Source organism: Alexandromys fortis, unplaced genomic scaffold (assembly GCF_014885135.2).
Source record: "Alexandromys fortis isolate MF-2015 unplaced genomic scaffold, M_Fortis_MF-2015_v1.1 scaffold_57, whole genome shotgun sequence".
Taxonomy (NCBI): Eukaryota; Metazoa; Chordata; class Mammalia; order Rodentia; family Cricetidae; genus Alexandromys; species Alexandromys fortis.
In genome coordinates this window covers 5,519,621-5,535,148 of record NW_026067941.1, presented here as the reverse complement: position 1 = coordinate 5,535,148, position 15,528 = coordinate 5,519,621, and the positions used below count along the sequence as shown (strand labels likewise).

Here is a 15,528-nt window from a genome sequence, read left to right as displayed (position 1 = left end):
ATAACAGCATATGAATATTTTGGGGTAACCCACCAGGCCATTGTAGAGCTCTTCACTGTTGACCCCTGTGAAGAGTAAGCTTACTTATTTTTGCTAAATACCTTGTCCTGTTCATTCAGGTCATACTGTATGTCATAATTATTTATGAACATTGCCATTGGCTTTTCTGATAGTGTCTCTCTCCATTAGTGTAAACTTTAGGGATTATGCATGGAGTTTGTCCCCAAATAACTGTGCCAGGACATAGATGGACCACCAAATGATCAATGCGTATCTGCTGCTTGGATGCATTTGTAAGAAGGTCCGTTTCTTGCAGAATTAATCAGAACCTCATTTCTAAGTCAGCGGTTTATGAAGGGCTTCTGGAGATGAAGCTTGCGACCATGACTCCCTCAAGTTACTTAATTAAGGGACTGGAAGTCAATCATTTAATGAAATGAAAGAATATTCCTGTTAGAATTTGTTTGAGCTGGGCTCAAATCCACATCCACTGTTTTCTTACTAATTGGTAAGAGTCTGGAGACTCAAGACTGCTGGTCACCGAGTCCTATCTTTGTAAGGCAGTTTCTTAATGAGTATTTGTTGGACTCCTATCTTGTGCCTTAGTGAGGTTGGTTTTCTTACTCATGATCGCTGGACTGAATTATGATTTCTAATTTTTTTTCAAGTATTCAGTGAATAATATTTTTAATTGAATTGGGTGTTTAAAAGTAACCGAACAATTATATAATATATTTTTGCTCCCAATACTGAATATAAGCCTTGAAATAATGTATCATTGATATTTTAACACCCATAAGTAATAGTTTTTTTTTCTTGCCCAGTACTTGAAACGGTATATAAATAATTCAGAAACTATGATGGACAATATAAAGATAATGTTTCAGAAGCCTTTATTGGCCTTCTTAACAACAATATATCAACAATAAGATATACGGTGTAAGGATCTCAAATCTAATATCAGCTTACCAATGTGAGATATATGAATTATGGTCAAAAGAACACAATGTAAAACATTTAATTTCAACCAAACAATTCAGGAGCTCTGAATAATCTCTCTAAGAAAAGAGTGTGAAGAATCTGATTTCAGTCTAATAATTTAGGAGATATGAATGACAGTCAGAAGAAAATGGCATGAAAATTGAAAGTCCTCAGGCAAAAAAGGTTAGAAACAATAGTGATTTGATGGTAATGGATTTTCTTTTCTTTTGAGGAAGCCAGTTGATGGTCCTCCTTCTCCCCAGTGGTAACCACATGGTTTAATTATCAGATAAATAAGGTTGAGGAGTCTATTCAGTTCGGTAAACATTTATTGACTATTTACTTAGTTGCAGAATAAGTTTATATTAGGCCTAAGAAGAACTCTCCACAGAAGGACGTGTGGCATCTCAAATCATACAAATAGAGATTTCAGGAACTTGGTCAGCTTCCCCTGCAACAACAGTTTTAGTCAGTTACTTTATCTGTGCTCTCAGTTCTTCGGTTCCCATCTACTCATTGGAAGGGTAATCTTAGTGATGTCTAATGGTAGAGTCACATAAGGTCACATAAATATTTCCCGTAGAGTTGCAATGTTTTATATCTTAAATGGACAATAAGTCTGCTTGCCAAATGGTCTGTGTTGTGGTACAAATGATCGAGTCAGCCACCTCATTTCTAAGTCCCTGCTGATTTGTGGGAATTATTGGCTTAATCCTTTGAATGGAGCCGTCATGAGCTAACTGATCCCATGAGTCAGTTGTGATTTCTCATAGATAATTGCACCTAATCCTCCCAACATTTCTCTCCTTAAATTGATAGTCACTGAGTGATTTGTAATCTCACCAAGTAGAGAATTTCTCTGAACATTAGTGATGGTGTTCATTTTCCTTCAGTTTTTGCAAAGATAACAGCTATTATATTAATTGTTTCTATGCTTTTTAATTATTATTTGACATTTTTAGATATTCAACATTTTGACTTCTGACTGTCATTGCCATTGTTTATTAGAGTGTCACGAGGAAGTAGTGGATCTAATCTTTCAGAGAACAGAGGCAGAAACCCAGGGGGAGGAGAGTCTGCTCTCAGCCAGTGGGAGTAGTAATTTTGGTTTTATGCTTACATTTTAAGTGACCTCTCTGTATGTAAGTAAAAACAGATCTTCAGCGGGGAGCACTCTGCAGTATTGTGAGATGGGGCATACTGAAGTTAGTAGAGACTCCTGTACTTCCCAGTCCTTATTCATAAAGAGGTACTGATCTCTAAAAGAGGCCCAGGGCTCAGCATCAATGTCACCTGCCAAATGAGCAGCTAGGTACACCAGGACCTTTGTTCCCAGTCAATGTAGGTTTTTCACCGAACTGAACTTATCCCTAAACACTAGCAACTTTGCACGTTCTTGCAGTTACTGTCTTGGAAACCACAGACAGCCATTGTCCATGTGGGTGCTGAAGCTTACGCAGGCATCTGTGCCAGCCCAGTCCTCCAAACTTCTTCAGGGAGAATCGTTAGGATCGTTCCAGTAACCCGAGGATCTCTCATTGGAAGAAGATCTTGATACTAGATAACTTAGGCAATTCCATTCTAATTGCTTGCTAATGAGGAGGTAGACGTGTTTCCAGGACTGAAGGATGTGTGGCAGCCATTGCTGTAACAGCAGAAGAGGAGGCAGGGGATGTGAGGACACTAAACTACAATTATTGACCCAAATTAAGACATTTCAGTATTTAACAGCTCTGGAACTTTTCTGGTGCCTTCCTACTAAGATGTATCTCTACCCATTATCATTCTCATGAAGATTAAAACAATTACTATATATAAAATATTGTTAAAAGTGTAAAGGACTACTTTGTAAGGATTAGCTATTCTTATTAACTTCTTTCTGAGAACAACGGAAAATTGAGTTTTTGTTTTACTGAATGGCAGCAGTAGGAAGAGCAAGATGAAAATCACACTGATTCCTGGGATCATTTACTATCATCAAAGCACCATTGTTCCTCCAGGGACCATGTTTTGCTTTATTTTAAATTGATTTGACATTATTAGGAGAAATTGAAGTGACATCTTAGTATGAAAAGTACAGATGCTTGTTGGTGGTCTTGCCTAGAATCTCAGGTCTTGACACAAGCAACCAGCCTTCCTCCTCCCATTTCTCCTCTCCTCCTCCTCCTCCTCCTCCTCCTCCTCCTCCTCCTCCTCCTCCTCCTCCTCCTCCCCTTCCTCTTCCTCTTCCCCCTCCTCTTCTTTTTCTACTTTCTCCCTCTTTTCCTACCTCCCCCTCCCCTCTATCTCTCCCTCCCTCCTTTCTTTTCACAGTGGTCTATTTTCTCCCATCCAAGTATTAACCAGCCCTGTCTCTGCTTAGCTTCCTCTACTAGGCGTGTTCAAGGTGGTGTGGCTCTAGACAGATCTGCTTTCTTTATCTCCATGTAGAACAGTGTCTATGCTATATAATAGGTAATCTGCTGGCAACATACAGTAAAGGTACTGTTAAAGGGAGAATATGGTTTGTGGCTGAATTCTATAAGAGGCGCGCTAGCATGAGGCAAAGTGTGTTTATCCAGGAAAGGACAGGAGTCAGAGGGAAGGAAGCACTTTACATTGTTGGTGTAAGAGGAATAAGGGATGCTAAGGCTTCTCTCCATCTTTAGTCTGTAGATGACACGCCCTCCTGTGGTGCATTCTAACAGCCAGAGGAGACTGAGTTGCTTGAGTCTACCCCAGTGATGACCATCACTTGGGAAGGAAGACTTTCCTACAGCCTATGACAAGAATCAACCTTGAATGCCGGTCTAAGTCAAGGTGACTTAGAATGGGACATCAACAATTGTCATCCACATGCCAACCTTCTTGTCTTCGGCTCCTCTTTTCTTTGATGTTTCTCTTCTTTCACTTTATCTAGCTTCTCAGATCAATGTCCCATATCAGGAAATGTTCCTGAGGATACGATCCTTTCAGTTCCTTGTAGCTAGAAGGTTTAGTATAGTGTGGCACATCCCGCCCTTTGAAGTACTGTGTGTGCATCATTCAGTTGAATTGGAGATTATCCCATCAGCTTCTTCCCCTTCAGATTCTCACCACTCTTTGGGTTTTTCTTTTATGAGCCACAGCCACCTCCCAGCTGAAGATCCTTCACCCATTCACAACTCTGCATGGGCTTTACTCATAGGAAAATGCAGTGAGTGTCATCTGCTGTGCCCTTGGCCCTGGAAAGACAAGGCTGGAGGAGGGGGTCGGTGGAACGCACAGTGCGGAAGATTATCACAAGTGGAGAAGGAGCTTCCTTTATTCCGAGTGTGCTCACGTTTACTGTTGCATGAGTCCCACCTACATGTGTTTGCTTTTGTGCTTCTATGGGTTTGGATTGCAGCTTTTGGAAATCTACAGTCCAGAACATCAAACAGTGAACACCAAGGGCTTCAGATTAAAACTTATTCATTTCTCCTCATTTTCTTGCAGAACTTTGTGCGTCATCACTGGGTTCACAGGCGGCGGCAGGATGGAAAATGTAAGCAGTGTGGTAAGGTAAGGGCCCAGCCACCCACGGTCACTGCAGCAGGTTCCTCAGGCCTTGGAAGCTCCCAAGGTAGACGGGTCCCATATCTAAATGTGATGTCCCCTGTATCGTTTTTATTCCTGGTAGGCCCTCTTTCTCCCTTTTGGTTCATCTAGACATCTCTACAATCAGTGACAATCTAAATAAAAGCAAATGATTTTTTCTTCCAGAGAGATGGCTACATTGGTGCAAGGACCTGTTGAAAAAGGAAGTTTTCCTATTTTGTTAAAGTCTTTTATGAGGGTTACTGGCCCATCCTTTTTATTTGATCAGCAATATCAAAAAATAAAATGGAAAAGAGGGCAGTTGAGCTGATACACAAGTGAGGACATTTTATATATATATATATATATATATATATATATATATTACATGCCATGTGCGGAACTGTCTAGAACATCACATGGTCTGAAGGTAGAAACGTGTTGCTTTCCTGAGACACTGTCCAGTCTCTGGTACAAGATGTTTTCTTTTCTGGTGTTTCTGTTCACCCCTCCGGATTCAGGGATGCTTGGGAGAGTGAGGTGGGGAAGGATGGCGGGCAGTGTGACCAGTTTCATAAAACGCTGTACATTTTCCATCGTGCTGACTTCGACTTATTTGAGACATAGCTTTCCCCAGTATACGAAGACTGACTTTACAGATGCCCTCGTCTGCTAGGAGGATGAAAGTGTAGCACTCAGCATGGGTTCTACTAGAAGCAGATGACTTCTGCTTTTGCAGAGAGTGATGTAATTTGAGAGATCAGGGAAAAAATGTGAAAAAGGAGGCTGAGGGCAGAGGAGCTAGTTTTGGAGTCCAGGAAGTGATTGTGGTGACACCCCCATGAATGCTTCCTCTTCTCTGGAAAAACACCATCCTGGAGAACTCTGTACCTCACACCACTCAGCAGTTAAGGCCATAATAGAACTGGAAGAATTTCATTAAGTTAGAATCCATAAACACAATGTCTTTTGTGAGTAATATTCCCTGGAGCCATATTGCACCGTCTTTGTAGCCTCCTTTTATGGTGGCTTAGTCAGCTAGTGTAGAAGTGCTACTGGACTCTCTGTACCCTGTGATGCTGTGGCCTTGACTCCTTCCCTGGCCTGGGTTCTTCAGCAGCATCTACAAGTGCTCACAGTTTGCTGAACACCACGGGTATCAGTGGACACGTCCTGGCTCATCACACAAAGTTCCCATAAACACAATGCTCTTGTGTTTGTATCCTGCATTTATAGTCCTGTTGCCTATAAAGTCTTAGACTCAAGCAGTTATGAGATGGATGCTTTTAGTGATGTGTTTCCTGGTTGGGTAATAGATAGCCCTCGCTGGATCTCAGCTTTTCCCTCGGACTGGAGGCAAGTTAATGACTCTGCTTCCATTTACAGAGGAAGGGATTGCAAAGTCATGTCAAGTCCAGGTCTTTATGTAACTTTTATTAGTACTGTTGTCAACTGTTACACTTGCTTAGATTCTAAACCTCTCCTTTATACACAAGTGGACACACAGGCGTGCATGTGATGGATAGATAGATAATAGATAGATAGATAGATAGATAGGCAGATAGATAATAGATAGATAGATAGGCAGATAGATAGAGAATAGATAGATAGATAGATAGGCAGATAATAGATAGATAATAGATAGATAGATAGATAGATAGATAGATAGATAGATAGATAATAGATAGATAGATAGATAGATAGATAGATAGATAGGCAGATAGATAGATAGGCAGATAGAGAGAGGGAGGGAGCCAGAGATAGAGACAGGGACACAGAGAGACAGAAAGGAGGGAGAACACTCAGAGGAGAGCAGAAGAGGGAGGGTGTGCTCCGTAATTTTGCCACTTAAAAAATAAACACTTCACTTAGGAAAACTTCTTTATGTGTATATAACTTTGAGTGTGGTTTTGGTGGTTTGTAAACTTTGGGGATTTTAAAGGAATGCTAGTGACTTCTTGATGGTTTCAATGTCTACTTTTTAACTCAAGAATAAGATAAATAATTGGAGGAGTGTTCTCTTGAGGCTTGAATGTGCATTTGGCTCTGTACGTATGGCTGTTAGTGGCTATCTCATGAGAGAGCCTCTGATGCAAAATTGCATAATTCTTTAACAGGAGCTGAACCCCAGTCTACCGAGTGTGCAATAATTGTGCACAGTTTTACATTGTCGCTTGTAGTTGTTGTTATCAAAGAGGCAGAGTGAAGTCAGAAAAGAGACATTCACACTTAAATCATTCAGTCTGATGAGGGTTTGATACATAAAGAAAATATTTAAAATGGTATGGCGGGGAAACCATGAGAGATGACGATCACTCCGACGCCCACTGACAGGGGACCCAAAAGAGACCAGAGCCCATGAAGAGCACACCACTCACCAGCTAGGGACATACATATCCCCATTTGTTTCCAGTCAATAGTGGCCAAATCCAATGCAAAGTAGAGCCCAAGGCAGTCCGTAAACGCCAGCTTTGTTCTATGAGCCCATAGAGTTTGCCATCTATGGTTAAAGCCAGGATACATGCTTTAGCCTGCTTGTAACTAATTATTCTTCACTGTATCCATTGTGTTCATTCAACCCAAATGCACTCAGTAATTACTTGTCTAAAGTTCTTTAGAATGTCAAAAGACAGAGGAAAAATATAATAATGATTATAATGACCCTCTATTCTTTCAGGCTTTTGAACCTACTGACTGGCCAGTGTAACTATAGAGACAAGCTTGTCCATCACAGTCTGAAAACGTATCTTTCATCTCTTTATTGGAGAACATAAAAGCATTGCAAAACAAAACAGCTGCTTTTTAAAGTTTTAAGTCAATATTTAAATATTTAATAATTACAAAGTATTAAGCACATTTTATAGCATTTAAAAATATTATTTATATTTTAAGTGTATAGGTGGGTTGACTGTGCAGCTGTCTGTACACCACATGCATGAAGTGCCTACTCACAGAAGAGGGTGTCATATTCCCTGGAATTGGAGTTACAGACCACTGTTAACCCCCAATGTGGGTGCTGGGTACTGGGCCCACTGAGCCATCTCATCAGCTCCCAGACATCAAATCTTGAAAGCAGGTTTTCATATCATGATACTTAGTGAAACTTGGGTCTGGAGCTCTGATGCTTTTCAGTTCCCTAACTAGACAGGACACATCAGTGTGAATTATTTGTTCATGGAAGACATACTTTCACAGGTATGCTTTTCAGGTAGTTAAGTATCTATAACAGGAAAATGTGAAAAGTACTCTTCGATTGTAATGGATATTGTTAAAAAAAATATTTAAGATGAATCTAAGGAGTAGTATGTAAATATATATACTGAAAGTACACATAATAGCTTTTGTAATGGGTAAATGAGAAAAAAATTGAAATTTTCTTGTGGATAGTACAAGGAAAGTGATTCTAGGCTGAGAAATAAGGGCAAGTGTTCTCCTGGAACGTTGAGGGGATATCCTATTAAACAAATGGAAGACCCATTCTACAGTGATCTGGAAATGGGTGTGCACCAGAATCAACTTTCCACATGCTCTGCTGGGTTTGGGATGGGGAGTGGAAGGTAGTGCATGGGTGAGTCTGTGAAAGGTCATGGAGGAGGCGCAAGGGCATAAGAGCTGTCTGAGCTCTCCGCGGGGCCCGGCCAGGAGAACTGCGAGAAGCCTGGCTCTTCTCCTATCTGTAGCTGAGAGCAAGTGATGATGGAGACTCATCAATTTCACTCTTCCCTGCATTAGGTGCAACACAGAGGTGGTTTCAAAGCGTCCTCCTTGCCATCTGGTTATTTCACTTAGTGTAATCTCATTTGGGCTCATGCGGGGAAGAGGAGCTGGATGTCCTAGTCAAAGGGTACAAAGTTTCAGTCATGTAAAACCAGTAAGTCCTATATCTACTGTGTAGTGCCGCACACTGCGGCCCCCGTCTGCGCTCTATGCGCTAGAACCCAGTTTGCGAGCTTCGGGCAAGGGCTGGAGGTTGAGAATGCACACTCAGAGACAGACCGACGCACAGACTCTCCATCACTGGTACCAAAAGCCCCTCTTTAATAGCACCATGGAGGCTTAAATACCCTGCAGTCAATGGCCAACAGGTGAAAATCCCATCCTCTGATCCTCTAGGCAAAGCACAGCTTTTAGTAACTTCAATTAGAAGACTCTAGACAGGGAAGAGCAGCTGAAAGCCAGGACTCAATTAGTTCCAACAGTGTAGTATGGTGCCTAGCGTCAACAATGTTGTGTTGGCTACATGGTATTTTGCTAAGAGGGTTGATCTTATGTAAACTAACTTACTTCCTCCCTCTTTCTCACTCTTTTTGTTTTTCTTCCTTGCTTTTTGTGGCGATTGGAATTGAACCTGGGGTTTCAGGATGTTTAGGTGACTATTGTACCACTAAGCTACACCCCCAGCCTTTATGTAAGCTTTTTTACTTCTGAAAATAAAGCAGGTGGGAGAAAGCTTTTGGAGGCTATGAATATGTTGCTGGCACAGTGTGTGGTTCTGGTTTCACAGGTATATGCTTATCTCCAAACTCATCAAGTTGTGTATTTAAAATCTACAGCCGTTTTTGTTTTATTTGCATCACAAAGGCATTAAAAATCAGGAGACAAGATGCTCAGGGTTTGGCTGCAGGTCCCAGGTGGATGTATTCTTGGGTTGCACCCTTCAGAGCCATTTTTTTGGTTGCTACTCTTCCTCTGCCTTTGGCTTGTCATGTAGCCCATGAAGTAGCAAGATGACCCCAGAATCCTTTGCTCTTTCTTTGGCAGTTGCTCTCTCTTACATTCAATTCTGGTTGCTACCACTGGGGCTGTATGTGAACTCACTATACGTGGGACAGAGTCCAAAAATGCAGGGTGGAGCCAGAATGGAAACTCTTCTTGATGTCCCCGCCAGTAGCAGCTTCCCTCCTGCTATGGCTCTTCTGACCCCAAGGCAGACAGTCCTGAGACAAATGTCCTCCCGTCCTCCTTTTACTTCCTTTCTTTAATGGGTATACGTCATACCCCACTTCATTTTTATCTTTCTTTGTTCCCCAGAATCTGACTCTAGGCATAAGTCTGGTAATAAATCTTCAATTTAATTTCTAACCTTTCATGATCCTGATCGTAGCATGCATTCTCTATGTGTATTTCCCTTCTGAGTTTTTATCAGAATGTAATGTGATACTTCTCAAGTAAAAACATTTTCGTAAAGTGACCACTTCAAATACGGTAATCGAGAAGCAAACTAGAACAAGTTAATCGAGAAACTTGAACTATTTGCTTTTCTCTCTCAGGCTGTAGTCCTGGGGTGAATAAAAAGAAGAACACCAGTGCCCCGCCCTCTCTCTGCTTCACAGCTGCAGACACAGTGTGGCCAGCTGCCTGAGGCTCCTGCCCTAGTGCCTTCTCTGCCACGACAGACCGTATCTGTTAGCCCAGCCAACCCTTCCCTCCTTAAGTTGCTTTACTCAATTACCACAGTGGGAAACATAACCGCTTCACCTAGAAACCCACAGAATGGCTGAAACAGAACTGAGCATTGGAGAGAAGGGAAGGGAGAGGATGTTGAAGAGAGAAAAGAGAGTGATTAAAAACATATCCCAAACCTGTAAAATCCCTGCTTTACAGGGAGAGGAAAGAAGGTCGAAAGGAACCATGCTAGATGAGAGAGAAAAAAGGGCTGGAGCAGAAGAACAGCCAGAATGAACCAGAGGTTCTGATACCACCAACTTGGCCTTTTCCGGCTGGACTGTGCACTTTCCTGCAACACCCTGGGATGCTCTGCTGGCTCCGCAGGCCAGCAGAGCGGAAGTACAGCGGCTTTCCCAGCCACTGTTCACTGTGTGTCGGCTTTCTTTACGAACCCATATTTGATGCTCACCACCGTTTCAAGTCACTTTTGTCTCTTTTACTTTTTTTTTAAATTTAGTTTAATTTTATTTTGCAGATGTTTTAGAATAATTACTTTAAAAATAGAAATTGCTCTAATTAACAAATTAATTAACTAATAAAATTAGTTAATTAATTGTTTTTTTCCCAGCCTGATCACATTTCCTCCTCCCTCCCTCCTCTCCTCCCAGTCCCTTCCAACTCTCCCCCATCCACTCCTCTTCCTCTTCAGAAAAGGACAGGCCTCCCATGACAATCAGTCAGCCAGAATATATCACGCTGCACTCAAACTAGGCACCCCCTCTTCTATTAAGGCTAGAGGAGGCAACCCAGTAGGAGGAAAGGGTCCCCAAAGCATCATGCCACTTTTCTTGGTCCACTTTCTGAGGAAAAGCATGCTTCTCATCCTGCCTTGGTGTAGTGCTTTGGAGCCTCAGACACTTCCCACAGTGATGCCATAAAAAGCCTCCTTCAATTACAAAAGAGAGTAACATGGGGCTGGAGATGTGGTTCAGGGGTTAAGAGCACTTGCTGCTCTTGCAGAGAGCACAGATTCAGTTCCCACCACCTATATGACAGCTCACAACCATCAGGGAACTCAGGTTCCCAGGGAGCCGGTGTCTTCTACCCCTGTGGGCACCAGGCACAAACATGGTGCATGTGCATGCATACAAGCAAACACTTGAAATAAAAAGATATAAAATATATGAAAAAAACCTCAACATGTGTTGGAACTCAATGAATTGGGGCTTGCTTAGCACACTTGAAGACCTGGGTCCTATCCCAGTAATAAAAAAAGGAAAGGGTATGATGAAATATGATAAGAAATCATGTATGAGATAAATTAAATTGTTGAGGGGAACTTCCTTCATGTATTTTTAAACCAGTCTCTACAGCATTAAAACTATTGCTTTATTTTCCTATCCTGATAGAGACATGTGCACCGAGTAGCTAATTTAGAAGCAGGAGTCCATGTGCGTTTGCAAATGGAGCTTCGGGAAAAACAACTTCAAACACATACCCAGATTTTCTAAAACAAGTTAGATGAGTCTAAAGGTATGTCCAAGTGTGTTAGGATGTTGTCCAGGAAATACTGGTCAATTACTCTGGTAAAAGTCCAGGGTCTGGGTCTAGTGATTCCGAATTATGCATCAGTTTCTGCTGGCTAGAGGCAACCGCAGTAAGGCAGCAATTAATTAATATTAATTAATTAATATGGACTAGTCCAGTGCTGGTGAAGAAGCCACTGTAGCTGTACCCCACTCTTAACTAGCCCTTCTAGTGTAGATGCAAAGGACTGTGACTCTTTATTGTACCATTTGCCTTCTCCCCGTTGTTGTGATTCTTTATCCATGCTTTCTTTGATTCTACTGACTGAGACTTTTATGGGAAGCCTTGTAGCTTCTGTGCATGTTGGGCATATAACTGGTTATGTTTTCTCTCCAGGCCACACTCCTTTGCATCATCAGTTCACAAAAGCACATCATTGTGCTTTGGTGGCAGAGTGGTGTCATGTTATTCCTATGGCTTTGTTCTTCTAAATGCCAATTCCTATCACACTGCTCACTCTATGAGGCACTTCTTCCCGTCAGGATGTCAGGATGAAGATTCAAAGGAGGTCTGTTTGGGGTTCTCTTGACACGACAGCGACTTTCTCAGTAATGCAAATATTACAGCTTTGGTTGATGCTGTGTCCTGTGACCTCTTAGAGACCCTAATCAACTGGACTTCCCTTTTGTACCCTGTGCAGCTCCCTAGCATGCCAAATTCTGTGAAATTTCGGTTGCTTCTGCCTCTGTTGCTGTAACTCAGCCATCTCTATTGCACACAGCATGGACCACATCTTTGCTCAGGTTCTCATTCTGGTTTTAGTGTTAGAATTCCTTCTGTGGCTCCTAATAATTCATCTGTTATTGGTTCAACAATCATGTCTAATATATATATATATAGTATAACTAGGGCATTAACTTGTTATGGTCACAATTAATGCATTATGTTATAGAAGAACATTCCCATCCAGAGAGGCTCTATGCACCTTTGCATCCTGCCCCTGTTTATCTTGCACCCTCCAGACTCAGGTTCTCTCACTCTCCTGCATATATGCATTAATGAGACGTGTCGCCAGGACTTTGGAGGTACAACCTCTAAGATAACTTTAGATACCTTCTACAAGAGGTACATACAGTATATACCTCTGTATATACAGTCTATATATAGTACAGTCCCCAAACAAAGTCAAAACTTTGATTAGATCTCAGGCATTTTATGCATCCCACTACCCTCAACACAACCTGTTAAGCCAGGAGAGACAGGTTCGCACTAATTTCAGAGAATTCTAAAAGTCTCTTTCTCTTGAATTATATCAAAATGATCTTTAATTATATATATGTAAGTATAATATATTACATATATTATTACAATAAATGTTATTATGTAATATGTTGTATAATATATGGTTATAAACAATATATGTATTATATGTTATAGAATATTATTATAATTATAATAAATATATAATGTATTATATAACAAACATATATAAACCACTTAAGTTCACACAAAAATAAATTATAGTTAGTTCCACTAGTGGAAGCATATTTTTCTCAACCTGGCAGTTAAGGGCAGAGTACAACCTGTTATTTCTTGCACAATCATACAGATGGCATGCTTCTCAGTTCCATGATTCTGTTCAAGCTGTCCTGATTGCTTCATTTGTAACTGTGTTAGCATTGATCCTACCCTATGGTTAAAAATTTAAACTGTTTTAGCCTAAAAAAAAATTACCAAGGTCGGATGATATTTTTACTGGTAAAGGTGTCCCTTGTGGGTCAATCAGAGGTAGATAGTGCTTGGAAGAGCACTATCATACCTGTAGCCAGCTGTACTGATGGGAAAATGCTTAGCAAACCTCCTGTGAATTCTTGGATAAGCCCAGCATTTGTAGGCTTATACAGCATGGTCTCCATTGAACCAAATGCTCTGTCTGTAGAACATGGACTGGGGTGAGGCTTAGTGGCTAAGAGACCTTGCTGCACACGCGGGAGGTTGTAAGGGCAGATCCCCCCACCCATATAAAGAGCTGAGTGTGAACTCATGCGCGGTTACTCCCACACTGGAGCTTAGGCAGCGACACGATGGCATCTGGAGCTTTCTGGTAAGCCATCATGGGGGGGGAGGAGCAGGGACACAACAAAAATAACAACAACCAAGAAGTGTTCTTCTGGTTCAGTGGGAAATCCTGGCTCAAGGAAATAAGGCAGGGAGCAATAGAGGAGGGCACAGTTTAGTACAATCACACACATGTGAACACACATGCACACGTACACACACACACACACAAACCACATATATACATAAACACATTTATAGACACACTTTTTGTCCTCAAATTAGAACGGCCATGAAAGATTAAATATAAGTATGATAACTATATAAAAACATCTCTGTATAATGTTAAATACAAACTGGTAGCCATTCTTACAGGTTTCTGCCCAAGTTTTAAGATCCTGGAATGAGCTCTGCCCTTCTGTAATGTCATGGAGCGTGATCAGTGAATCCTGGACTCAACACTTTCTCTACATACATGGCCATATATAGAGGAGGGATTTTAAATTGTACTGAGAATTCTAGTCCTTACATTTTTCCTTTTCGCTTCCTTCTCTTCCAGGATACTCTGTTTATGATCTTTAGCTTGTAGCAAGGATCTTTAGACAAATGAATGGGATGGGGAAAAGAGAAACAGAAATTACCAGAGGATATCATTGGCCAGCTCTGATGTGTATATGCCAAGTGCAAGTCATGTTGGAGAAAGATAGCTTGAGATGCCGCTGAGGAAGGGATGTGTGTTCGTCTGCAGGTGTGGCTGTGACTCAGCGCAGCCCCAGAATGAGGGTGTGCTCTGGACAATAAGCTCAACCTAGACTATGCAGAGCCCTTAATTAATGCTACCATTCAACCCAGTAGTCAAGAGGCTGGAATTCTCAAAGATGATTCTTATAACGTAACCTTCAGTCAGCTATTGTGAAGCAACCGTGGGTGTTATGAAGACACCACTGACTTTGATTCAATTTATAAGGTTCCTCACTGTTCCTTCTAATCCAATTCAGATGAATGTACTTCTTTCTACTTTGAAAATCTTAAATATTTGCAACAATTTTGGCTCAAGACAGACACCAGTATAAGAAATGAAGGAAGTTCAGATAAATTGAACTCTCTACAAAAAAATGAACTTCAGTCTTACAATAAAGGAAACTGTTGCTAACATATTTTATACTATACCACCCAACCAAGGAAAACACATATTATCATCACACCGGCCTCATTTCCAAGGGTTCACAATGCCAGGCAAGAGGACAGATGTCAGTGGAGAGCTAGACTGAATGGTTCGTTGAGGAGAAAAGTGTCAGCGGCTTGTAAATATTAGGGAAGGGGCTGGTTCCTGTGGCTTTGCCAAGTTAGGCCTGCAGCCTCTCTTTGGATGAGATCATTCTAAATGGCAGAGCATAGCAGGTTAAAACAAATGCCTGCCCTGTTTTCCTGGTCAGTTAGGTCAGTTTCCTTTCAGTTAGGTTGTTGTGAATCTGCACCTCGTTCACTGGAAGCTCTAGGTCACTGACCAGATATAGCTGGTTAGAAGAGGTTCTGTTGAAAGAACTAATGCTTCTAAGTCTTGTTTAAATGGAAAAGTTTCTCTTTTCCATCAGCGAGTCCCAAATCACTTGGCATTTATACCCTATGAGATACAGTTAAAAGAGTAGTATAGCAGCTGAACTGTTAAATCTCAGCCTTACTTTGCAAGGCATTGTGAGCTTTGTACCTTATTTGTAATAAGTATTTTAGAGATCTAAGTGTAAAATGTATGAGTATATATTTAATGTATATTTCAAGACTTAGGAAATATTTGAATAAAACTACTTAGAGTTCTTTTTCAAAGACAAATATTAATAGGGACAAATCAATTGAGTCTTATTTCATAATTCCCTTGGATTTGGACTTTTATCACTTTATGAGCCTTGGACGTGTTGGTCGACATTGGAGAGACTTACTTTGTTGTTGCCATTTTAAGTTTTGGAGACATGTAGAATATCTGCTCTTGTGTTGGATCAAATCGAGGAAGGATTGGCCTCTAACCAAGAGATTCTTCCA

The 15,528-nt window shown here is 41.1% G+C and overlaps 1 protein-coding gene across 1 annotated transcript in view; it reads left to right on the top strand.

Moving 5' to 3' along the window:
- Positions 1 to 15,528, top strand: part of Dgki (diacylglycerol kinase iota) — a 301,404-nt gene that overhangs the window by 48,488 nt on the left and 237,388 nt on the right. Inside the window, exon 5 of the mRNA XM_050148045.1 lies at positions 4,438 to 4,503. The gene's annotated coding sequence lies outside the window, so the exon portion shown is untranslated. The remainder of the gene's footprint in view (positions 1 to 4,437; positions 4,504 to 15,528) is intronic.